The sequence below is a fragment of the Camelus dromedarius genome, chromosome 5, assembly GCF_036321535.1.
Source record: "Camelus dromedarius isolate mCamDro1 chromosome 5, mCamDro1.pat, whole genome shotgun sequence".
NCBI lineage: Eukaryota > Metazoa > Chordata > Mammalia > Artiodactyla > Camelidae > Camelus > Camelus dromedarius.
The window spans coordinates 4,322,437-4,348,001 of NC_087440.1; the positions used below are offsets into that span (position 1 = coordinate 4,322,437).

Sequence of the window (25,565 nt, forward strand, 5' to 3'; positions counted from 1 at the left end):
GGTGATCCCTAAACAAATGTCTGTGAGCCTCCAAACACTTCCTTGCACGTACCTGACCAGGATGCAGCATATGCTGTATTTTTGGATTCCCTGGTATCCCCACCAGCATGTATACTCCGTTAGGATTTGGAACTTTTTCTGTCCAATCACTACTGCATCCCCAGTAGTGACTGGATAGTGCCTGACATTTAATGGAAATTATGTAAATGAGTATGTTTGGACAAATGAATACACAGCATTTAATTGGGCCAGGAAATTAAGCTGAGGACTCGTGGATATAAAAATCAATGAGAATTTTTCTGTACTCTCCTGTACCTCTCCCTTGTATTAGAAAAGCAGCAATCACTGGCGGGGGCGGGGGTGGGGTGGGGTGGTGGCTGTTATGAGGAAGGGGAGGGGGGTGGTATGAACAAAACCTAAATAATAGAAAAAGGATCAATGTCTGTTTCAGTTTCATATGTCTTATCTTTTAAGATGCAGTGAAATTTTCAGATATTTTTGAGGATTAGGCTTAGCTCTATTTACTGAGAGTCAAGTAATATCGGGAACAAAGGAAGTAAACATTAAAACACTCTCCACCTACGTGCTTTGCTGTTTATGACAGCCTTCAAATTACTCTCTGATTTATTTCTTACAAAAATCTTGTGAAAATATCAAAATTATCATTCCTATTTTACAGCTAAAAGTGCAATCTGACATTAAACCAGGTGCCTAAGGAAAAAAAAGGCAAGGCGTCATTCCAGAAGCCCTGATGCCCTTCAGTAAAGCGTTGCAATAACACCAACTTAACTGTGGGTAGTTACCTTATTTGTAAATATCCCCAACTTGTTGGGGCTCATGTTTTACTTTAAGTCCTGCTTTTCTGGGATGTTACAAATCATTTATCTGCACCATGGGAGGTTGCACAAATTCATGATTACATAGTCGTATTTTTTTGTTTGTTTCTCACTGCAGAAGGATTGCTAATTACTCACCCAGGGCCTGGGAACAGCATCAATCAGTTATTTAAAAGTTAGGAATCTAACCAACACAATCATTTACTCCATTTCTTTAGTTTAGTTTATTTCAACAGACAAACACAACAATTCAACACCTTCAAATTTACATGTTACATAAAATTTTCCTCCCTGTAGCCTATTGCAATATTTCTTCCTTTCCAGAAAACTCCAGATCCTTAGCTGTAATGCTCTCAGCAACAGACCACCTAGTCATGTGCTATAGTTAGCCGATTCCCAGGAAATGGAGAATTTCCTCTAGGCTCAGGTTGTCTTTTCGCTCTTATAGCAAACCATCCCTGATCAATAAATATGTAGAAATGACTGAATTACCCTACACATAATACTGCTCTCCAAATAAACCATCACTATATTTTAATGTCTAACTTATATGTGGAGCCCCCAGAGAAGGTTAAAAAGTGTCATTTAGACGTAAAAAGTATGACATGAAGCCTTTGGAATATATATGTGTATTTTTTCTCAGTATTATAAAAAATAAATTATAGGTGTTTTTATTCTGTTCTATTTTCAGTCCTATTTTTTCTTTTATGTGGTTTCATTGATTTTATTACTATTGGAGTTTTATTTTACACGTAACAAGAATAGAAAGGAGATTGATTTTTTTTCAGGATTTTGAAAAATACACATGGAATTATAGCAAAAGAAAGAACACAGGGATAAATGGAAATTCTCAAATGAAAATGCATTAAAATGAGAAAAGAAAAGTAGATCTAGTGAATTTACTCTCAGGAGCTTTACTTTGTGGTCAGTTCCTAGCTCTTTTCTTGTTTTCACCCCCTCTCCTCTTGGCTGGCCTTGTCTTTTCTCCATGGTGTCTCTGACAAGCCCTTCTCTTTGGTTCGCTCCGGCTTCCTCTGCCCATCCCTAGAAAGTCCAGGGTCCCCAGAGTTTATGCGTGGGTTCCTTCTCAATATGACATATTCACGGTGACTTCTTTGAGCCCAGCATTGCCACCTTCTGGGATTTGCTGATGACTTTCCGTGATCTGAAGTGAGCTTTGGTTTTACTCCTTATTTATCTGCTGTGTTCCTATCTGCTTACTGGTTTTCCAAATACTGAATTCTCCCTGTAATACCACTAACCCCTCATCAAACTGACTTTCCTTCTTCAGTTAAGAAACACCACTATTCGCTCAGCCACACAAGAGGAGAGACTCAGAATCATCTCAGACACTTCTCTCTCCTTCACCAAAACATTCACAAAAAGAAATCACATTATTGTGGAAATTCTAGTTTTGTGGACTTTCTAGCAATTCTGTCCTGGTCTCTTCAGTCTCTCTGCCTTAGTCCATTTGGGCTGCTATGACAAAATACCATGGACTGAGTGGCTTATAAATAACAGATATTTATTTTTCACGATTCTAGGGACTAGGAAGTTCAAGATCAAGGTGGCAGCAGATACAGTGTCTGCAAGAGCCTGCTTTCTGGTTCAGAGTGCCTTCTGGCTGTCTCCTCATGGGAAGGAAGGGGTGTGGACCGCCCTGGGGGTCCCATTATAATGGCACTTAATCCCATTTTTGAGGAATCCACCATCATGGTCTAATCACTTCCCAAAGGCCTTGGGTGTTAGGATTTCAATGTATGAATTTGTTTTCATGGAGAACAAATATTCAGTCCATGGTGTGTACTGTTACTGTCTTGAGACATTTCATTCAACTCCTTTTGAAATCTTGCCTTTTCCTCTACTTTATTGCATTGTAAATGAAGAAACAAAGTTTACTTTGTAAAACCCAAATATGATTGTGTTACTCTCATATTATTCTTATTATCCACAATCCAAATCTCTTCCACAAGGTAGCCTACTTATTGTTTCAATCTCCTCTCCACGTACTCTTTCAAGCAGCATTTGCGCCTTTCCAACAATGACTCTCCATAATGCAAAAGTCAATTTATTTTCACTTGCACTTGCTTTTGCTCGTACTTCATTCCTGTTACTCAGCTTACCATTCCTCTGCTTCTCCTTCCTTAGAAACTCCTATTCTCACTTCAAGATACAGCTCAGATGCTTCGTCCTTTACTGACTAACACTCTTGGACAAGTGGGAGGAGAAATGCTGCCACATCTGTGCTCCGTTTACATAACACCCACATAGTGTTTGCTATGGTAGATGCTCTGCAGCATTTAGTGATCTCCATCACAACTAAATTCTAGGCTTCTTTAAAGGCTAACACCTTGCTTAGTTTTTTAATACATTACATAATTTTCCTGCATTGGAAGCACATGAGTTAAATATTGGAAGCTTAAAAAAATATGTTCTACCAACTGAGAGGGAAAACTTTGCTTTCTTTTTAGAGAATAAATTCTCAAACTTCTGTTAGAGAGAGGTCCCAGGGGAATGGTCACTTTGGATCAGGCCAGTGTCATGAAATTCTAGTTACGGGGTCTGAGTATGAGAGTAGAACCTACTCTAGTCCAACAACCCACACTGAAACCTTAATTGTCAAGTCTACAGTCAGCTCCTTAGTCTCCAGTCCTGCTCTCAGATTTAAAATATCACTACTGAAATATTTTAGATCAGTGCTAAGATAGGAAATTGATAGAAACTAGGGATTATGATAAAGGCAATATTTTTGTTTTGGTTTTGTTTTTGTTTTTTAGCAGCAATAAAATGAAAGTATTGCACTGAGGTAGACCTTAAATGTTCTTTGGGAATAAGTTAGATTAAGAGGGTTGCTTGCCTGTCTGCTTGATATAACTATCTGGATGTCTCACAGTTCTAATCTACCAAACCCGAAAGAGAAGTAACGCTCCATTCACATCATCCCCAGTTACTAAAACCTGTCTGCTCATCTTAATTAATAGATCTCCCTCTTTTTATTACAGGTTATTACAAGATACTGAATATAGTTCCCTGTGCTATACAGGAGGACATTGCTGTTTAAGTCTTTTATGTAAAATAGTTTGTATCTGTTAATCCTGAACTCCTAATTTACGCCTTCCCCTCCTTTCTGCTTCAGTTAAAAAACATTTCCCTTTTCCTACATCACTCAGTCTGAACACCGAGGAGACATCTCTGATGCCTCTGCCCATCACCCCCTGTCATATTCACAGGCAGCCAGTCCAGTCAGATCTACTGGCAACATGGATCTCAGATTCACTCACTTCTTTCTATCTTCACAGCTCACTTGTACTCTACACCACCAGGTCTCCTGCATGACTGATGAAATAATTTCCCAGAATGGTAGTCTTGCTTCCATTCTTGCTATTCCCTCTCCACCAAAACCAATTTTCCAAAAACAGTCAATGCTCTAAATACAGAAGTCAGATTATTATACTTCCTTAGCATAAAAGTCTCCAGTGGCTTGTCAGTTTCCCTGGACTTACATCCACGCTGTTCACTCTGGCCCATGAGGTCCCAGTCAACCTGCCTCTGCTGCTCCAGCTCACGTAATTAGAGCTTTAAAACAACAGAAAACTAGTATTCCATTGTATAAATATACCACGTCTTCTTTTTCCAGTCATCTGTTGATGGACATTTAGGCTGTTTCCATGTCTTGGCTGTTGTAAACAGTGCTGCTGTGAACATTGGGGTGCAGGCAACTTTTTGAAGTAGTGGAATCTAAAAAAAGAAAAAAAAAAGAACATAAATACAAAACAGAAACAGACTCATAGACATAGAATACAAGCTTGTGGTTGCCAAGGGGGAGGGGCATGGGAAGGGACAGACTGGGAGTTCAAAATTTGTAGATACTGACAGGCATATGCAGAATAGATGAACAAGATTATACTGTACAGCACAGGGAAATATATACAACATCTTGTGGTAGCTCACAGTGAAAAAAATGTGACAATGAATATACATATGTTCATGTATAACTGAAAAATTGTACTCTACACTGGAATTTGAAACAACATTGTAAAATGACTATAACTCATGAAAAAAAAGTTTAAAAGAACAGAAAAAAAGCAATCAAACCAAAAGCTGTTTTTTTGAAAGACTAAACAAAATTGACAAATCTCTGGCCAGGCTTACCAAGAAGAAAAGGAAAAGGACACAAATAAACAAAATAAGAAAAGAAAAATGGAGAAATTACAAACACCACCACAGAAGTACAAAAAATCATAAGAGAAAAGCATGAACAACTATATGGCAATAAGTTGGATAACTTAAAAGAAATGGACAATTTTCTAGAAACATACAGTCCACCGAAATTGAATGAAGAAGGAAAATATCAGTTGAACAGATCAATCACTGGATGTGAAATAGAATCAGTAATAAAAAACCTTCCTGCAAACAAAAGTCCAGGGCCAGATGGCTTCGCTGGGGAGTTCTATTAAACATACAAAGAAGAGCCCTTACCAGTCCTTCTCAAACTCTTCCAAAAGATTGAATTGAAGGGAATACTCCCAAACTCAGTCTATGAAGCCACCATCACCCTGATACCAAAGCCAGACAATGGCTCCAAAATAGAGCTTCTCAGCACCAGTGTTCTCGTGGCAGAATAAGCTCTCAGAAATGGCTCCTGCCAGCATCTGTGTCCCCAGGGGGAGTCTCAGGTACCTCCTACCTTTCTCGAGTCTCTCCAAGATCAGCACATGTGTCTGACCCAGGCTCCTTTCAAATGTGGTATGTGAGAGTTTGCAGGCGCCCTTTAAGAGTGATGTCTCTCTCCTATAAGGCTCTAGTTCTCCTGTGTGCAAGCTCTGCTGTCCTTATATACTGTATACATCTGTAGGTTTTGCTGTCCTTCAAAGCCAGGCATCTGGGGGCTCGTCTCCCCAGCTCAGGATCCCTGGGCTAGGCTGCCAGGTGTGGGGTTTGGACCCCTTTCTCCTGGGGTCGAACCTCTGAAACTGATTATCCTCCTGTTTGTGGGGCGACTACCTGCCGCTGTGAGTCTTAACTATATCACATTTCTGTTCCTCTTACCTGCCTTGTTGTGGTTCCTTACTTATATCTTTAAGGATGGAAAATCTTTCCTGCTATTCTGCAGATCATTTTCATCAATAGTTGCTCTGTAATTAGTTGTTACTTTGTTGTGCCAGTGGAAGCAGGTCAGCTCAGGGCCTTCTTACTCAGCTCACCTTGGCCACTCCCCTAAAAGTATTTAGTCTTTTATTTTCCTGCCTTGAAATTGGTCATTTTATTTTAAACCTGAATGGCTGCTTGATTAGATTTCAAAAGCAATAGGTATTTTAGAAGCCTTTTACATTTGGGAAAAAAACGTACACATGAACACAGTTTCTGCTACCATGAAATCAACTGTTGAAAGCAGGCCAAATTATGTCCAGTTAGCAGTTATGATGTGGCACAAAGCAGCATGCAGGTGACCTATTTCCCAGACTCAGAGCATTTCTTTATAGCACTGCATCCCTGGACACCTGCATTTCCTATTGAAAGCTGAATTAGCGAATCCGTCTACACTGTCATTTGCCTACAGTCAGATCTTTGGGTCCAGGGCACCACCATCAGTCAGCCAGAGGGATGTACAGAGTGGTTCCCTTTTGTCAAGCCACACTTTTATCCCTCTCCCAGTGCTGTGATGCAATTGTAATTTTTATTGGTTTAGTTGATTGCCTTGAAATTGTTTTACATCTCATGCAAATTTCCAAATGCCTATGGTGATTGGTGTTCACAGTTGAAAGAACATAAATTGTTCCTATTTCACACAGGTTATATGTGAACACATTTCTGTAAGTTCCTTGAAAGAAAGGCAGTATGCTGAAAATCAAATAATAGTTAATTATCTGTTTGTAGAAACAGAGGTTACCGTGATCTAAAATACCCATCTCATTTTGTGTACGCTCACCACAAGAAAACCGATATACATAAGGTCAAAGGATATTTAACCTATTTGATATTCTTATCACATTTTACAATTTTCCTAGAAAGTAAGCGTTTCTTTGTCAAACTTAGACATATACATTTAACAGAAAATCACATTTTCATTTTAACTGAGAACAAGTCAGGCTGAAATTATAAGAATCCAAAATTACAGATCTTTTTAAATGAACATTTTCTTTGTCTAGAGAAAAATGCTAAGTGTATTGCTTTGTCTCAGAATAAAGACTAGATCCCAGGGGTTTCTGGCTTAGCTAACTTACCTACAGCATATCCCATTGATAAAGAATTTTACTAAGGCAGAAATGAAATGAGTTCAGTGTTCCCAAATTATTTCTATCAGTGTAGTTATGTTTCAGGTCACATATGAGCTGTCATTCCCCACCCTTTTAGCTCCTCTTTTATACCCTGTGAGGTGATGTGGGAACTTATAGAATATTTCTATGAGTAATATCTTGCACATAAATGTTGCACACACCTCGTCTTGACTAATGTAGTCTTTTCCAATGTTCACTTTCTTGCTTGAGAAATGATACATGCAGATTGGTGAATATTTTCATAAAATACACACTGGTTTAAACTCAGCTGGTGTGGATTTCAGATGAAAGGTGCAAAGCACATATCTAGTTGTAAAAGAATATTTAGACTCAAACAGGTAAAGGAAATGCAATTGGAAACTGTGGACAATTAATTAAAAGACTGTATGGATAAATTAGGAGTTTGGGATTAACAGAGACACGCTACTATGTATAAAACAGATAAACAATGAGAACTTACTGTATAACACAGGAGCATGAACAGTCCCCTTAATCTTCTGATCACCAGCACAACATCCTGCGTGTGTCATTCAAAATGTTCAGTAATGTGTTCAATATATTTTTGAACACAGTAGATAAAAAGAGGGAAGTAGATCTGATAACTTTAATGATCGCAACCATTTATACTACTGTTTCTATAAGAAGGTATATTTGGAGTTTCCTTCAATTTATTTATAAATGGACTTTGGAAACATATCCATTTGTAATATGCCTATGCTCTCATTGTAATAATATTGCTCTGACTGTACTTTTATTGCAAACGCACTGCATTTAACTACGTATGACATGATAATATTTGAAAACATTACAGAATGATTTTCCAGTATTTCTTTTCCTTATTTAGGGGCATCTAGGTCTTTCTCTGCTCCATGCTTCAGAAGAAGGCAGATGGCAAAAGGAAGATTCAAGAAGGTATTTCCTGGCATTTGGTGATCAGCAGCTTGGCCCTGGAGAAAGTGATGGATGGGGAGGAAGTGAAATGAACTCAGTTCAAAGGCAATAAACCTGATTTAGGGCAGCACACAATGTTGTAAGAGCCAGACCTTCCTGATTCCTTCCTACCTCAAGACAAGACCAAAGTCCCCTGGACCCAGATTGGAAGAAGTATCGGAAAGGAAATTAGCTCATGCATCTTAATAAGAGGAAAACAAACAACCCAAGTCAAAAATGGGCAGAAGACCTAAACAAGCAATTCTCCAAGGAAGAAATACAAATGATCAATAGGCATATGAAAAAATGCTCAGTATCACTAATTATCAGAGAAATGCAAATCAAAACTACAATGAGGTATCACCTCACACTAGCCAGAATGGCCGTCATTCAAAAGTCCACAAATGACAAATGCTGGAGAGGCTGTGGAGAAAAGGGAACCCTCCTACACTGCTGGTGGGAATGCAGTCTGGTGCAGCCACTGTGGAAAACAGTAGGGACATTCCTCAAAAGACTAGGAATAGACTTACCATATGACCCAGCAATCCCACTCCTGGACATATATCCAGGAACCTTAATTCAAAAAGATACATGAACCCCAATGTACATAGCATCACTATTTACAATAGCCAAGAAATAGAAACAACCTAAATGTCCATTGACAGATTACTGGATAAAGAAGCTGTGGTATATTTATACAATGGAAGACTACTCAGCCATGAAAAATAATAACATAATACCATTTGCAGCAACATGGTTGGACCTGGAGATTGTCAATCTAAGTGAAGTAAGCCAGAAGGAGAAAGAAAAATACCATATGATATCACTTATATGTGGAATCTTAAAAAAAAGACACGTTTATTTACAAAACAGACTCACAGACGTAGAAAACAAACTTATGGTTACCAGTGGGGGAAGGGGTTGGGAAGGGATAAATTGAGAGTTTGAGATTTGCAGATACTAACTAATGTACATAAAATAGATAAACAAATTCATACTGTATAGCACAGGGAACTATATTCAATATCTTTTAGTAACCTATGGTGAAAAAGAATATGAGAACAAATATATATATATATATATGTCCATGTATGACTGAACTATTATGCTGTATGCCAGAAATTGAAACAACATTGTGAACTGATTATATGTCAATAAAAATATATACATACAATATCAATGGTGAAGTCGGGGCTAATAAAATAAATAATAATAATGACGATGATAATAAAGCATTTTAAGTACCTAAAAAAAAAAAAAAAGAAAAAGAAAGGAAATTAGAAGTGAGTAGATAGTAATAATGGTGGGTATCATCGCCCTGCCCCTCCCTCCAGCTGAGCTCTGGAAATTGTGTGGTAGGGAAGGGACCAGACAGACGTCATGACAGGCCTGGGCTCTGAAAGCAGAGGGTGTCTGTGGCCCTACAGACCATCTCTTGGAAGGGGACACACGTGCCTCAGAGCTGGACCTGGGCCCCAGGGGTGGACAAAGGACTCAGCAAAGACCTGCATGGAGGGATGACTAGAGGCCAGAGGGAGCAAGGACAGTTCAGTGGGTTTAGTCTGGATAGGTGACAACTGGAAATCCACGCCTGCCACACATCACACCTTTGCCTGATGTAGCCTCCGGGAATCTAGGTGGGGTCCTGAGCAAATAAGAGGGCAGAAAACCTAAACTGAGTGAGTGAAAAGAGAGCTGGAGAGTTTTTCCTGCAAACATTAGGAGCTAAGAGGACATTTGTGAGCAAGGTTGTCATCATAAACATTCCAACGCTCCTCTTAAGAAAGAGTATTTTGGTTCTAAACCATAAACTTACAAGTAATTTATTTTGCATTAAAATACATGTTTAAAGTTAGAGATTATATTAATTTTTTATATGAATATCTTATTTGAATAGAAAGTAAACTACAGAATATTATGTACATTTTGATATCTAAATAAATTTTAAAAAATAGGAAACTGTTATTTTACATATATAACTATAAAAATAATATAAAATATAAAATGCGGTACGAATATATACCAAATCTATCATGAAAGTTTCCTCTGAGGAGGAGGAGAATGGGACAGGGACTTCAAGTATAGCTGCAATATTTGTTTTTAGGAAAAAAATATTTCAGACAAAAATAAAAACATGAATCTCACTCTCTCTCGCTCTTTCTTGCTTGCAGGACAAGCCTTTAGTATAAAATGCCCACGTGTCATCTAGCAGTTTTCTTTTTCCCCAGCTGCAGTGGTCCTGATGGTGACAGGGCAGTTCAAGCGTCTGAAGCAACGTGTTGGCACGTAGCTATTGCCGTGAAGTTGAGGTGGTGGTAGCGGAGCTGGATGTTATAAATCGAATTTCAGCATGAGGAGATGGGGGGTGGGAATGAGAGTTTCCAGCTACAGGGACCTGAGAGAAAGTCTTCAGCTTGGAACAGTCCCATGTGTGGGAAATAGCAAATTGGCTGCAGCAACTCACAAGCATGATTGATAAGTCTTGAAAGATTCATTGACTCCAAATCAGGGAGGACCTGGGATATGATTTGATCATCATGTGATTTGATCATCAGGGAAGTGAGAAGCTGAGTGACGGTGTGGTGCTGACAGACATACGAGCCCTGGGTCAGCAGTGTTGTAGAGGCTGGTCTGCAGTAGGGAGGGATCAAGGGACAGAGGTTAATTGGAGAGTTTTATAAGTTTATAGGAATAGCTTAGGTAGTGGCGTGAGAGTGGATGTGATGATTAAATTTATGTGTCAATTTGGCTGGGCCATGGAGTGCCCAGATATATGCTCAAACATTATTCTAGATGTTTCTGTGAGGATGTTTTGGATGAGATTAACATCTAAATTAGTGGACTTTTTGAGTAAAGCAGACCACTCTCCAAAATGTGGGTGGGTCTCATCCAATCAGTTGAAGGCCTGAATAAAACAGAGACTGACTTCTCCCAAACAAGAAAGAATTCTGGGAGCAGACAGCTTTTGGACTTGAACTGCAGTATTGGTTCTTCTTAGGTCTCCAGTCTGACTCCAGCATACCCTGAAGCTTTTGGACTTGCCAACCTCCATAATCACATAAGCCAATCCCTCAAGATAAATGTCTTTATACACACACACACACACACACACACACACAAATCTTATTTGTTCAGTTTCTCTGGAGACCCCTGACTAGTACAGGAGGATAATTTGAAGAAGGTTGGATAGAAAATATATTGGGATGGATAAATCTACAGAGGCTGGCAATTACTTGGACATGGAAGGAAAGAGAAAGAAAAGAACTTGATAAGTTCTAGTTTATTTGATTGGGAGAATGGAACTGCCTCAAATTAGAAAGTCGAGAGAAGATAACTAACTCAGTTTGGGACATCTTTAGTTTCAGTTTCAGTTGTCCATTCAAATGGAAATAGCCAGTAACCAGCTGTAGCTGTGGACATGAAGCTTAGTGGAGATGCCTGAGTAGATAATACAATATAGGAGCCAGCTTAATAGAAGTAACATCTGAAACCACGGCAATGGAAGATAGACCAAAGAGATAAAAGAGAATTTTTAAAACTAGAAAGAGAGAGAGATTCTTAAACCAAGACCAATACGACCGGCTGTGTGTGCATTGGGTAGGGGTTCTGAAACCAAAAGAGCAGCCTCGTCTAGTGGGGTTGACGGAGCAGGAGAGATGAGCGGTGTGGCATCCGGGAAGGAGACGGTTCCCCGGGGAGAGGGCTCGGCCGTGACAAGCAGTGCAGGGAATGAGGGTGAGCAGCCGCCGGAGGCTCTGCCAGGACGTGGTTGTCACTGAGTGGCAGGTTCTGACGCTGGCTTATGCTAAGTTAATGGGAGAACAGGTGGTGAAAAAGTGGAAGATGGGAAATCTGGTGGTGGGGCAAAGCGAAAGACAAAAGCTTGGAAACACGGCGGAGAGAAAGCCGCCCCCTGGCTGGTTAGAGGTGAGCGCCTGTGAACGCGGGGCAGCGCCTCCGGGAGGGCGCGGGGGAAGGGGAGAGGCCCGGCGGCCGGGGCACCTGCGGAGGAGAGAGTGATGAGAGCGCAACCTGGAAGAGGGCTATTAACCCCAGAGAGAAAATCGTCAAATAAAGGGCAAACTCACTTGTCTCCAAACCAAAAAAAAGCAAACCATAAAACAATCTTCTCCCCACCCTCAACACAGTCTACCCTCCTTCCTGTTGAGGGTTGTGTTGACAGAATCCACGGAGATGTTCGAAGCAGAATACTAAAAAAAAAAAAAAAAAAGAAAAAAAAAGCTATTGGGTCCTGGTCTCTTTTTAGGACGAGGAGTGACTGATACAGTACAGCTAACTACAGTGATTGGGACAGCGGGCCCGCGGAAGGCGGCGGCGGCGGCGCGCGGTGCCCTGTGACGGCCGAGCGGCTGCGGGGCTCCCGCGCCCGGGGACCCCGACACGGGCGGCAGCGGCTCCGAGCTCGGGGCGGGGCCGGAGGCGGTGGTCGCCAGCAAGCTTTGGTGCAACCGCGAGGCCGAGTGGTGCCCCTCTTTGTATTCACGTGCAGGGATGGGTATCTGGATTGCGAATTCTGTGAGGACACAATCGTCACAAAGAACGGGCAGAAGCGGGCCAAGCTGAGGCGGCTGCAGGAGCACCTGATTCCTCAGGCATCGTGAAGCTGGATGCCCCCAGCCTCCCGCCGCATCCACGTGGATTTCCCTGTGATCCTCTGTGAGGTGTAAGCCTGGGGTGGCAGGAAGAAACACCTGCCTCAGCAAGAAAGCCCCGGGCTCAAGGTGCGGCTTCCACTGAGGGACCTATAGGCTGGGGCCACAACCCTGAGCAAACTCCGCTGGCCCGGAACCTTCAGCTGGAAGCGGGGGCGGTCCTGCAATGCTGGTTGGGTGTTGGTTTGTGTGTGGACAGGACAGGGCTGGTGGCTGGCAGGGCTGATGGCAGAGTCACCAGCCCACCTTCCCCCGCAGTCCCTACCAGGAGCGTGGCAGGGCACACCCTGGTCAGGAATGCCTGGGTCCTGCGCCCTTGTCTGGCCGGCTTTCTCCCCAGCTTGCCCAGGGCCCGGCCCTGCTAGAGGATCCAGCACTTTACAAGCAAGCTCTGCCTTTTTCCAGCCCCAGCGCTGTGGGAGCTGCACACAGTTTGGAACTCCCTTCCCTCACTTCCTTTACCCTCTCGTTGGGGCATTTCAGCCCTTTGCTACCTCCATTCCTCCTGTGTCGGACAGTGGTTGGGGACAGCGCAAGCCTGCTTCTTCCTGCCGACTGGCCCGTCTGTTCCCACCCGAGAGTGATGGACAGTTTGCTGGCTGGTAACAGGAGTAGGGACTGAGGCGGGAGGCTTCCCCCTCTACCCAGGGCTGGGCTGAGCCCTCCCCACTGCGACTAGCTGTTGCCCCACCCCACCGCCAGGTCGTGGGGACAGAGGCCAGGGATCAGGAAGGGACCTGGATGCCTGTGCCTATGAGGAGTCGTCCCATCCCACCTACTCTGTCTAACCCTCCTTGTCCTTACACATCCCCAACCCTGCGATGAGGGGCAGCACCCTAGGGGTGGCGCCAGGAGCTCTGAGGAGCCCCCCAGCCCCTCCCCTACAGTCTACCCGTCCCTTCAGGATCAGTCAAGAGAGAGTAGTACGGGAGCCCCTGGGTAGGGGCAGAAAGGAGAGAACCACCAGAAAAGGAAGACTTAAACTGTGAACGCTTGTAAACAGTCTAGTCCGTGATGTTGTTGGGACAGTTTGACTTCTACATAGAAATGATTAAAAATAAAGTTACTGTGCAAACTCTGTGCTTTAAGAGTGTAAGAAATGGCTTGGGGAAGGTAGCCCCAAATCTAAGAAGGCTGTTGTGTTATTTATTCAATAAAATTATTTGTAGACCCTGCAAAAAAAATACAGATTATTTTTTTACTTTTATTTATTTTAATAAATATATTACACATTTATTTATTTTAATAAATATATTATACATTTATTTTATAAACATTATAAATAAATACATACATAAATAATTAAGATTAAACTACATTTTGAAGCATAAGATTGGATCAAATTATTTTCTAAACTCAGTAATCAAGTCAATTAAGCAAAAGAAAAAGCCACCACAGAATTAAAATTTTAGTGCGGCCTCTATGGAAGTTCCTTAAAAAACTAAAAATAGACTTACTATGTGATTCAGCAATCCCACTCCTGGGCATATATTCGGGGAAAAAAATTCAAAAAGACACCTGCACTTCAATGTTCACAGCAGCACTCTTTACAATAGCCAAGGTGTGGAAACAGCCCAAATATCCATCAACAGGTGGCTGGATAAAGAAGGTGTGAGGTGTGTGTGTATATATATACACACACACACACAATGGAATACTACTCAGCCATAAAAATAATTAAATAATGCCATTTACAGCAAGATGGATGGACCTGGAGATCATCATTCTAAGTGAAGTAAGTCAGATAGAGAAAGAAAAATGCCATATGATATCATTTATACGTGGAATCTAAAAAAGAAGGACACAAATGAACTACATATTATTTATAACCTAGATGATTGATTTCTTGAATATGTGTAAGCACACTTGACTGTCCTTTATGAGTGGATTACTGCATTCTGTTGATCCTTACATTGTGGTTGGCTTTATTCCTCTGATAACTATGTAAGTTTAAAAAGCTAAAGCTCTAAACTGTTCTCAGAAACAATGAACAGTACATGTCTTACTAGTTTGTTACACCAAACCCACAACCAAAATAGCAGAAGGGATCTGATCTTATCGCCTTAACTTGGTCACAATACTCTGGAAGTGATCTTAGGAAATTCTTTTAACAGGAAAAACATTGAATTTGCAGGGAGCATCCTGGGGTGTAACCATGTAACTATTATTGTAAAGCTATCCCCAAACCAGGAAGGTAAGCTGCTTCAAACTGTGGAACACATTGCTGAATGCTCTGTAGGCGAAGTAATGTGTTGACACCAGAAACTGAGTCATGAATGATGCTGTACAGATGAGCTCTCTCTGCTGCCTACCCATGGCCAGATTATAGCTTTAAAATTAAATATCCTCAGCTGAGTGCATACACTTATGCTAAAATAAAACTATTGGCTTTTATTCTAACAGACAGAATGTCGGATAAAAATTACCGAAAATGCCTTCCTGTAGTCAAAAAACCATTGATGCCAGAAGATCATCCCATTAGGGAAGTTTTGACATGGTGCTTCTGTAAAAGTTTCACAAAGATTATGCTGAAAGGATAACACCTATTTGGGGGAGATGATTTAATATCTACCTGGTAGGAGAGACTGGAGTTATTTGCATCTCTCTATTATTTTTAAAGTTCATTTTTTCTCATTCTAAATGTAACACAGAAATGAAAAAATGAAACAAAATAAAAGAATACTGCTCATGGTTCCCACTATGCACAAGCTTACAGGGCAGGAATACACCGGATCCAGCCCAACCCCTGCTGCAGCCTAAGCCTGGCAAGCGGATACTCGGGCCCCCCCAGCTCCACTGAATCTCCCAGTGACCTCTGCGCCCAGCCATGGCCCCGCAGCCCACTGCATCCTTCCTGCCCTCTGTCTGTTCTTGCTCTCTGCCTGAAATTACCCAGCAGCCCTACTCACTGGGAATTTGATGGGAGTCCATAGTCTGCCCTGGCGCTATAGGTGTGCTGTCTTTAAAACTTTGTGCAATACTTTTCTAATCACAGTCTGTAGGTTCCTCAAGAGCAGAACCTTAATTTTTCCATATTTGAATCTGCATTCAGTAGGTAATCAATAGAAGTTTTCAGTTAATTTGTATTTGTAATTTCTTGGTCAATTATTGACAACTCTGCTTTTCAGCTGTCTAGGGTTTTTACTACTAATTACAGAGAGTTCTTGGATTTTACTAATGCATTTCTCAAGACGCAGTCACTCTATGCATATTTTAAAAATTGGTTTCCATCTGATTTGCTATGACGTTTGCTGGTGCCTGCTTTGCTAATTGCAGAGGTCAGTGTTTCTTATAGAATAAATCTGACCAGGCAGAAAGAGACCCTGGGCAGGTTTGGGGAGAGCTGCCAGGCGGGGGTGAGGCTGGAAGTGCTGGGGGTCAGGGCGCCCCCAATGTTTCTGGTTAGGAGAGTGACAAAATCATGCGGTCCTAAATAGAGTAGTCTCATTTTCTTGGGCCTTAAATTAAAGTCATATTTTTAAAGGGACCTTTTATTTAAGTCCATGACTCCAGGAAGAGAAGTGTTTTCCCAAGTGGTCTACTGAGCTGCTGAAGAAGATCTTTATAGGGATGCCCAGCGAAACAGGTTTCATCATGAGGTAAGTTAGGGAAATTGCCTCTTAAATGATGCTTTTGCGGCCAAGGTTGCACAAGAACGTTTTAAAGAACTTCTGCACTACAGAAGCCTATTGAAATTTGGTTGCTGTGTAACATCCCAAACTTATTCAAGAGCAAGATCTGTGCTCCCACGTGCATGTCAAGGCATTTCAGTCTCTGTTCTGTGGAACTCTGATGCATAGGCCCTGACCAGAAAGAACAAGAAAATTCAGTACAAAAAGCCTTTTTGACATTAGAAAAATCCAGAGGAGCTGGGAAGCAGAGAGAAGAGGTGGGAGCGAGATCGCGGAGGGGAGGCAGGCGGGAGCAGAGAGGGGGATCCCGAGGCGCCACAGCCTAAAATCTGGGACGGCCCAGAGAAGCACCTGGCGGCTCTCCTCCTCACAACTTGCCCAAAACAGACAGTCCTCATCCTGTGCCCTGAAAGGAGAGCTGGCCCGCCGCTTCCCCCTCGACTGTTCTTCGGCCTCCAAGCAGCGCCCCGGGATCTGCGTCCCCAGCCTCGCCCCCATCCGCCTGCAGCGCCGGGCGCCCGCCCAGGAGCGCGCAGCTGGGGTGCCGGGGGTGTGTGGGGGTGGAACAGTGAGCAAGAGAAACCACGGCCCTTGTTCCCGCGGATCCTGCAGCCCAGTGGATGGAGACCACAGCACATAGACCTGCCAGGAAAGACAAAATTTTTCCTGATGGTTGGTCCAAACAAAGACTCCCTGGTGAACTGAGGAATGTCTGGCTTTTCCTTAGTTCATCCATCTCTGTGGTAGCTACAAGCAGCCCCCAGAAGACCTCAAGAATGAGAGGCCTGAGATCTACAAGTTGCTGCTAGAAACATTTCAGCCTCTCCAGAAAACAGAGTGGAGCTGCCACACACGTTTAGAAGAGCCCTGGGTGCACGCTGACTGCGCGCAGGCGGTCGAGCCCTTTGCTCCGTGTCCCTGCCCCGGGCGCTGCTATAGCAACGGTCTGGACCCCCAGACCTTAGGCCGTGACCACCGGGACTCAGTCTTCTCCCGCTCCAGAGGGTGGGGCGGTGGCGGCGGCCTGGGAGGTGGCCAGGGTGGGTAGATGGGACCGTCCCCTCCTCTGATGCCAGCAGAGGCGGCAGATTTGCTTCCAAGCGTGCCCTGTCAGAAGCATGTCTATTAACCGCTCGCCAGGGGTCTGGGAGGTCCCGATACCTTGGCAGCCACCGCGGCAGGTGGGGCCGCCATGGCCTGTGTCCCGCCCAGCGCGGCTTCAGGCCCCCTGCCCTTCTTCCTGTTCCGACCGCGGCTGGAGAGCGTGGACTGGCGGCGGCTGAGCGCCTTCTATGTGGACAAGGCGGTGGGCGCCGTGGACGTGCTCACGCTGCAGGAAAACATCATGAACATCACCTTCTGCAAGCTGGAGGAGTGCCCACAGTGCCAGTCAGGGGTGGACCCGGTGCTGCTGAACACCAGCTGCGATCCTGGAAAAGACATTTCAGGCACTTCACATAACAGAAGTCACGTTTTTTCACTCACATGGGGACGGATGGTAGGTGGATGGCTCTCCACTAAAAATTCTTTTTGCCCCCCCTTCCGTAGTGCAAATATTTTGCCGAGGAGCTGCTGCCTGTGAGGAGATGTGTAGAATTCTAGGGCTGACCCACAAATGCATCCCTGTTGGTCTTCACTCTGGCCCTGACCCCGTCGGCCTCCAGTGCTGATGGATCTGCCTTCAGTGAAACTTTGATGACACACATGGAGGATGGCAGAGTCTCCTTCAGGCTGGGTCCTTGCAAGTCTGCCTGACACTGAGGTCCTATTGCTGGTGGAAACACCCAATCTTGGACATTCTAGGCTGTTCCTCCGGTGTGAGAAGCCCTTAGTGTCTCCCACACTGAGTGAAACGTGTGTGGGCTCATGTCTTTACTCCATTCATTCTGATGACTTGGGAGTGTGCATTCAAATGCATTTGACCAGAGAAAACAAAGAGACGGATGTTTGTGCTGATGTGAACTATTACTGCATCTTGGAATATTGGCATATTGCTCCTCTTTTTAATCCCATTCTCTTAAACATGGGGGCATGTTTCTAGGGTGTAAAAATATTTTAATTATTGATATTTGTATATGATCTTGCCCAGTAAGTTGATAGAAGGGAATATTTTATTCCTGGGCAAAGAAACGTATCTCTGTATCCAGTGCAGAATTAAAAATTTAATCGTAAACTATTACCTACAGGGGAGATAGTTCAGCAACCATAAATGTGTGGTTTAATGAATTATTACAAGAACACGAATGTGACCGCCACTTGGACAAGACATGAAGTGTCATCAGGCTCTCCTGTGTGACTTGTCCTTGTAATAGACAACAGGTCAGGCCCTGTACTGGATCTGTTCCTTTAATTTTAACCACTGTGCCCTGTTTTCCAAGCTCAGTCTTGCCAGTGCAGCACCTTTTGGGAAACAATGTTGCCTATAGCCTGAAAAGAGAGCCTGTTCTCCAGGCTCTGACCTTTAAGGATGTCAGCACTTCTGCCCTCATGTAGAGATGGTAAGTTGCAAAATAGAGAATAACTTTTGTTTTGTTGGCGGTTTACAGGGACACCATGGCTTGACCCATGAGGATGGCTGCAAGAACAGAGAGAGAATCCCTGCAGCAAGAAGTTTGCACCAACCAACCACACCCCCCCCTTTTTTTTTTTTAATAAAAGGAGCCTGTATTCTGACTGGAGCAGGATGGTTCCCCAAGACACTAGTCTGCCATCCCCTCGATCAGCTGGCTTTCCAAATAAAGTCACTTCTGTATGCCCCAACACATCCCAATTTATTGGCCTGTCACAAGGCTAGCAGAATGAGTTTGGACTTGGCAACATCCTGACTTAATGTCTTGCAGCCAAGCATCCCTAGGGCACAAGTTATTACTCATTAAGAAGGAGACACACCATGGGGAAGCCTTGGGGCTTCTCGTAAGAGGCTGTTAGGAAGAACCCATTGGATTTGGCTGGTGCTCAGTGAACTGGGGGAGAGGTTGAAGAAATGGCTCTGCTCTAGGCTGGAGGCTCTGAGGGGGCTGGCAGCTCTATGACTGGGTATCTCAAGGAGCCTTGGGAGGAGGAGGGAGGGGTGAGCTGGGGTGGACCTGCAGCTGTCACTCACACTATGGGGAAGAGGGCATTTGCTATTTTGTAGCTTGGACACGTTCATGTTCTGTCTGTTCAGAAGTGATTCCTGTGGTCTCTTGTTTTTATCTTCATCCTCACTGGCTGCTCCAGGACGTGAGGGGAGTGTCCCTTGGAGCTCACACCCCCATTCCACTGTGTCATTTAAAGGTCCCCTTTATAATGCTAGAAATTAAGGTATTGGTCTCATCTGCTAGACAGTAATGGGTGCATTTTTGGAGTTTGCATTCAAATTGAGTTTTTTTTCTTCTCCAAGTACTGTTGAAACATGTCATTTTCTTCAATTTTTAAATTACCTCTAGAAGCAAGCATTTAGAGACTGAAAAAAAGCAATGAGATGGATTATGACAACTTCTCCAGGATATATGTCTTTATTTTCTTAGTAATTCCTTACATGTGATTTTTAAAAGGCCTGCCTACAACTTGGTGTGTGATTATGTTGAGTCTTTAACCTTTCTCTGCCCTCAGTTCCATCCTAATGGAATCTCATCTGTGAAGATGTAAACAGAAACGACATGTAAAGGATGATTCCAATACTCAGCTAATTTTCAGCAGGAAATTTGCTTCAAAACCATATAAAACATATTTTCTTTGAGCATGTTGGACACTAATTTATAATCCTCTTGGGGTTGTGTTGTTCTTCTAACTTGGATGGGATGTGCTGTGGGACACTGGGGGATCTCCCCATCTGTGACATGGGGGTGACAAGGGGCTCCCAGAGAACTCACCATGAGTGCTTTACAGAGCTCCTCTGACCTGCACTGCAGATGGCACCTACGCCATACTCTTGTGTGTGACAGTTATCATTTTAACTGAGAATATTCCGAGTGGCTTAGCAATTTGCCTGATTTCATTTAGCTTCTGTTAAAGCCAGAAACCAAGCCTTTCCTTCTTTTTTTCAACCCTGAACATTTATAGTCTTACCGCTCTTCCACTGCACTTTTACAGCGTGACACCTCAAGGCTTTTCTCCTCAAGAAAATCATGCGAAGTTTTCCTTAAGAATCTCATTTGCATGCAGGGAAAGCACTACAATAAAAAGGTGCGAAAAACAAAGGCATGGATCCCTGTTAGCATGAAGGCTGTGGGTTTCAGTTCAATAGTTACTGCGGTTTGGACAGTGAGGTCATTAACTGAGCAGACCTTCCGGATCCACACGTGGCTGCTTCCTGGCACCTGTGTCCTGAGTCCACGCATGGGGGCTGGTAGTCACCGCGCACACATCACGGCAGCCTTCCCAGCGCTCCCGTGAGGGGTGCCGCCCATTCTCCTGTTACTGGTCATCAGTGTTGTGGGACAGTCTGAGGAAAGCTGAGCTGGTGAACCATTAGGCACTAATCAAAATAAGAGAAAAATATGCCTGTATTCTAACCATTGCCTTCAGAAAACATTGTCTGCAGACCCTCAGAGCCTCCTCCTGGCACATACGCAAAGTAGTGCATTTTTCTTTCTTCTTACCTGATCTAAAGGTAGATGTTATCATGAATATTATCTAAGTAGGAAGAATGAGGCAAAATAACAGATAACAATAGATATATGACAACTCTAATGACCTAGAATTATTGCCATGGCTGAAAGTAACTAATGCTTCTGGATTTAAAAATGAGTAACTCTAGAAAGAGCAATGGATCTCCACGCCAAAGAACTAAGACTGAGACCATCCCTGAATCTCCTAGATGAGAATTCGGGCTAAATATTTAACTCCCCAAAGTGCTTATTTCTCATCCACACATGGTGATTTAATATCTGCTGTACCAACTCCCAGGGTGGTCATGGGGGTCAACTATTATAAACTTTGTGGTCAGGACCTCTGTAAGTTTTCTTTTACTTGTCCCTGACCAACATGGGCAGTAAACTTTATCTATAAAAGAAAAGGACTAATTTAAGAATTGCTTATATTATCCTCCTAACTCTAAAACTGAGAACATGTATGGCCCTTTGCCTTTCCCATTCTCAGAAACCTACTTCACATCCTAAGATCACATAAAGCTAGAAAGTTTCCAGGCTCCGGGCACCACCACCTTCTGCATTTTAGGTTTTTTGATTTAGCTAATGACGCTTTACCCGGCAAACACGCAGACCCCTCAGTTTAAGACCACCTGCAAAATATTTATGTATTATTTATCAAATGATAATTGGGTGCCTGATAAAAACCAGGCACTAGGTACTAAATGCTAGTATTCCAGGCTGACAAGCAGGGAAACAGATTAACAGTGTGAGATTAAATAGCTCCCATCCCAGCCTGCAGGGTTTGGATGACCAAGGAGGGCAGGGTTTGGGGCAGAGAGCATTGCTGAGGCTAATGGTTAAGTTCGTGAACAGAATTAGCTTGAGGTGATTGATGACAAAGTGCAGGTGGAACGGTCACCGGCAAAGTGCAAGCCAAAACCAGACTTGGAGAAAGTGTCAGGGGGCCAAAGCCAGAGGCAGGCAGAATGGCTGCTGTGGGGAACCACAGAAGGCACAAGCCCACAGGAGCAGGTGTGTGAGGGGAGTGGAGCATCGGCATTCAGGGAGCCTGGGCCCAAGAAAGTTCAGGTGGGGAGAGTCCAGGCTGGGGTCTGTTGGTCTTTTGCACCCAAATTTCCTTTAACTTTAGCCACTTTTCACCAATGAAGGGGGAGGACTAAGGGTCACAGTGAGGAGATGAATGAGCAGTGTCAGAGAATGTCTAAGAGCTGTGCACATCTCCGAAGGATTTCACTAGGGAGGACCCTGAAATCCAAGAATACTAATTCTGTGGGAGCTGTGAAGCAAGAAACTGTAAACAGAATTGCGGTGAAATCTCCCAGAACCTGGGGAGGGTTAAAACAGAAAATAGCAATTCACATTCTTTATCTGATGCCAAAACAATTTGAAAGCTCTTATGTTGTTAAATGATATTGACAGCTGCTGCTTTTCAGAAAAGGCACGCACATGTATATTGTTAAAAATATTTTTAGCCCTCACTTCTTTGATTAGTGATAAAACAGTTCTTCAGAAGGCCAAGTGGCTGGTGCTCTGGGGGTCGTTGAGCAGGAAGCTTAGACTTCTCAGGTTACTTTCCACATGCACAGGATGAAGACGTCCCTCTGCGAATACCTGTGAACAATGATCACACCTTCAGGGGAAAAAACTATAGTTGTATGAAAAAGAATTAAAAAAATCCTTTTCCAAGGCTTGACTCTGAAGTACTCATTAAAGATGCACCTGTATTGCTATTTTCTATTCTCAAATAAAATCCCAATAGATTGCTTAGTAAAACCACTGTACTCATTGGAACTAGGTTTGCATATATATATATAGTGGGGGGCAGAAACAGATATTATTTTACTCTCACATTTAAGAATTTCAGCCTTTCCTTCTCTTTTATAATCTGGTTTTTAAAAACATGACATCTTTGAAGATTACAGGCCAATTATTTTATACTTATTGCCCTTAAAGGAAAAAATAGCAACTTTGTGATGCAGAAGTTTAGCAAACATGACATTCAATAAGCAAAGTTAATGTAATCCACAGTGGACACACTGAAATCATGTGCCATCCCGTAGGGTGCACTGAGGGGCACATAAGCTTTGCTCCTGTGATATACTTGTCACAGAGCCATGATCTGAATCAGATTAGAAAGAAACACCAGACAAAACCACTGAGGGAAATGACCCACAGAAGATGTACAGGTGGCCAACAGGTACAGGAAAAGATGCTCACCATCATAATCATCAGGGGGATGCAAATCAAAAGCACAAGGAGACATCCCCTCACACCTGTTAGGGTGTTTATTATAAAACAAAAAGTCCCCAAAGGTAAGTGTTGGTAACGATATAGAATTGGAATCCTTGTGCACTGTTGGTGGGAATGTGAATGGTGCAGCCTCTGGAAAACAGCATGGAAGTTGCTCAAAAAATTAAAAATAGGTATATTTTATGATCCAAGTGATCATACTGCTGAGTTAATAGTCAAAGGCTCTGAAGCCAGGATCTCTCAGAGACATCTACACTCCCGTGTTCATCGCAGAGCCAAGACGTGGACACCACCTGTGTCCACTGGTGGATGAATGGGTAAGGAAAATGTGAGACCCAGACAGGTACAGGTACCTCTCCCACACAACAGAATATCATTCAGCCATGATGGAGACAGCAGTCTTGCCACTGGTGACCACATGGATGACCCTGACTGAGGGTATCATGCTAAGTGAAATGGACAGATGGAAGAAGACAGAAGCTGAATTAGATCACTCATGTGTGGAATCCAAAAAAAGTTAAACTCATATAGACAGCGAGTGGAATAATGGTTGCCAGGGGGCTGGAGTGGTATATTAAACTACACGGTGTTATGTTTCAGTTATATCTCAATAAAGCTGGAAATAATAAAAAGAAATAACAAACTGACATCTTTCTTCATGTGAGTCAGCAAACAATTCTAGTTTCCATTTGTATCTGCATTCAGGCATTTGCTAAGTTGGTGCTGAGGCTGAGGACTGTATTTTAGTGATTAATAAACCCAATCAATGCTCTAAACATTTTTACTGCAGAGAAAAGTTAGCATTAAAAAAATCACAGGAATGTTTGACTTCATTTTTCCTTTATAAAATCTTCAAAGATGGAAGAAAAAAATTTAACTGATAGAAATCCCAAATTCAGAAAATGTACTTAGAAATCGTCTTTTCCCTAGAAACATTCCTATTTTTGTTTAGAATACCAATCAGGGTTAATACCAAGGAAAACAAAAGATTTAACTATCTACTTTATGCAAATCTCAGATAAGTGATACTCACAGAAACACCCACAGAAAAATTATAAATATATTTACTATTTCAGCAAGGCAGCATAGAAACCACATGGTAGACTCTACTGTTTTTCTTTCACTCAAATAATTGATTTGGGACGTAAAACATCTTTATCATAAAAAAAAAAAATCAGGACTGCCACTTTCAAATGCATATTAAATATTTCCTCCTACAAAAACTTACACGCTGATTCATACTGTGTCTGATGCGCTGCTGCACTGATGCAACAGTAAGGGAAACTCAAGGACCAAACAGGAAGTGAAACCAAGAACTCAAACAGGAAATGACCCCAAAGTCAGCTTCCCCGGGAAAGTTTTGAGGGTCTTGACTGCACAGGGTGTGGGGGGGTGAGGCTAAGCCGAAAAGAAAACTCTCTGGGGGAAGATGAGGCTTCAAGGGCATCCTCTCACGCAGGCTGTGAGTGAGAACTGAGGAGAGAACAAAGAAGTAGCTCTTCTCAAACTTAGGGCTGAATGAGAAGGGGAGTCTCTCCTGAGGATTCATAACCAAGGAAGCTGGTCTCTGAGATGATTCTCAGTCTGAATTAATGCTAACCTATGATCTAAATTCCTTAGGGAAAGAATTTCACTTATGGTGGCTCAGGTTGGCGGTACCCCAGAGTTCTAAATCCTCTTTTGATGAGTGACTTCGGGCTTGGCCTCAAAGAATTTCTACACAAAGTTTTCCAAGGAAAATGGTCAGCTTGTAGTTTTAAAAATTCACATTATCTAAAAGGAAAGAAGACACCATGAGAGAGAATCAGGAAGGAAAAAAAGTCCAATATTATGTTTAAAGAAATGAAAGCTTAAAAGTATCCCCAAGGAATAAGAGACTATAAGAAAACCCAAAGCAGAACTTCCAGAAATTAATTTTAAAAATAGTAGAAATGAAAAACTCAGATGTAGCAAATAGCAGATTAAACACAGATGAAGAAAGACTAGACCACTAGACGATGGACCTGAAGGAATTACCCAACACACGGCCCAGAAGCACAAAGGGAAGAAGAAACAGTAAAGAAGGGTTAGAGGTAATTTGGGGTAGACCTTCTCACCTGAACACCACTCGGAACCCAGCTGTAGGTAGAGAACACACAGAGAATACGGGCGAGGCAATATTTGAAAAAATTATGTCTGAGAATTTACCAGAGTTGTTGAAAGAACACTTCTCAGCCAGGAAGCCCACCCCTTAACCCTCACCACCTGGCAAAAACAAAGCAGTACAAAAAAGGGCAGGAAAAATAAAAAGAAACCCAGATATTTAATACAGCAGAGTGAAACTGAGGACCACTAAAGAAAGATCTTGAAAGCAGCCACAAAGGAAAGATTT

The 25,565-nt window shown here is 42.7% G+C and overlaps 1 protein-coding gene and 1 long non-coding RNA gene across 13 annotated transcripts in view; one reads left to right on the forward strand and one right to left on the reverse strand.

Annotated features, from left to right (window-relative positions):
• The window catches only part of LOC135321264 (ubiquitin carboxyl-terminal hydrolase 3-like), a 289,286-nt gene extending 276,929 nt beyond the window's left edge, over positions 1-12,357 (forward strand). Inside the window, exon 14 of the mRNA XM_064485504.1 lies at positions 7,959-12,357. The gene's annotated coding sequence lies outside the window, so the exon portion shown is untranslated. The remainder of the gene's footprint in view (positions 1-7,958) is intronic.
• A 1,976-nt stretch (positions 12,358-14,333) lies between these two features.
• Positions 14,334-25,565, reverse strand: part of LOC116153393 (uncharacterized) — a 41,456-nt gene continuing 30,224 nt past the window's right edge. For 3 of the 12 annotated variants that reach the window (XR_010380829.1, XR_010380818.1, XR_010380820.1), the window contains one exon: positions 14,334-22,555. This is a non-coding gene — a long non-coding RNA (uncharacterized LOC116153393). The remainder of the gene's footprint in view (positions 22,556-25,565) is intronic. The other 9 variants (XR_010380827.1, XR_010380823.1, XR_010380828.1 and 6 more) reach the window with 9 other exon arrangements.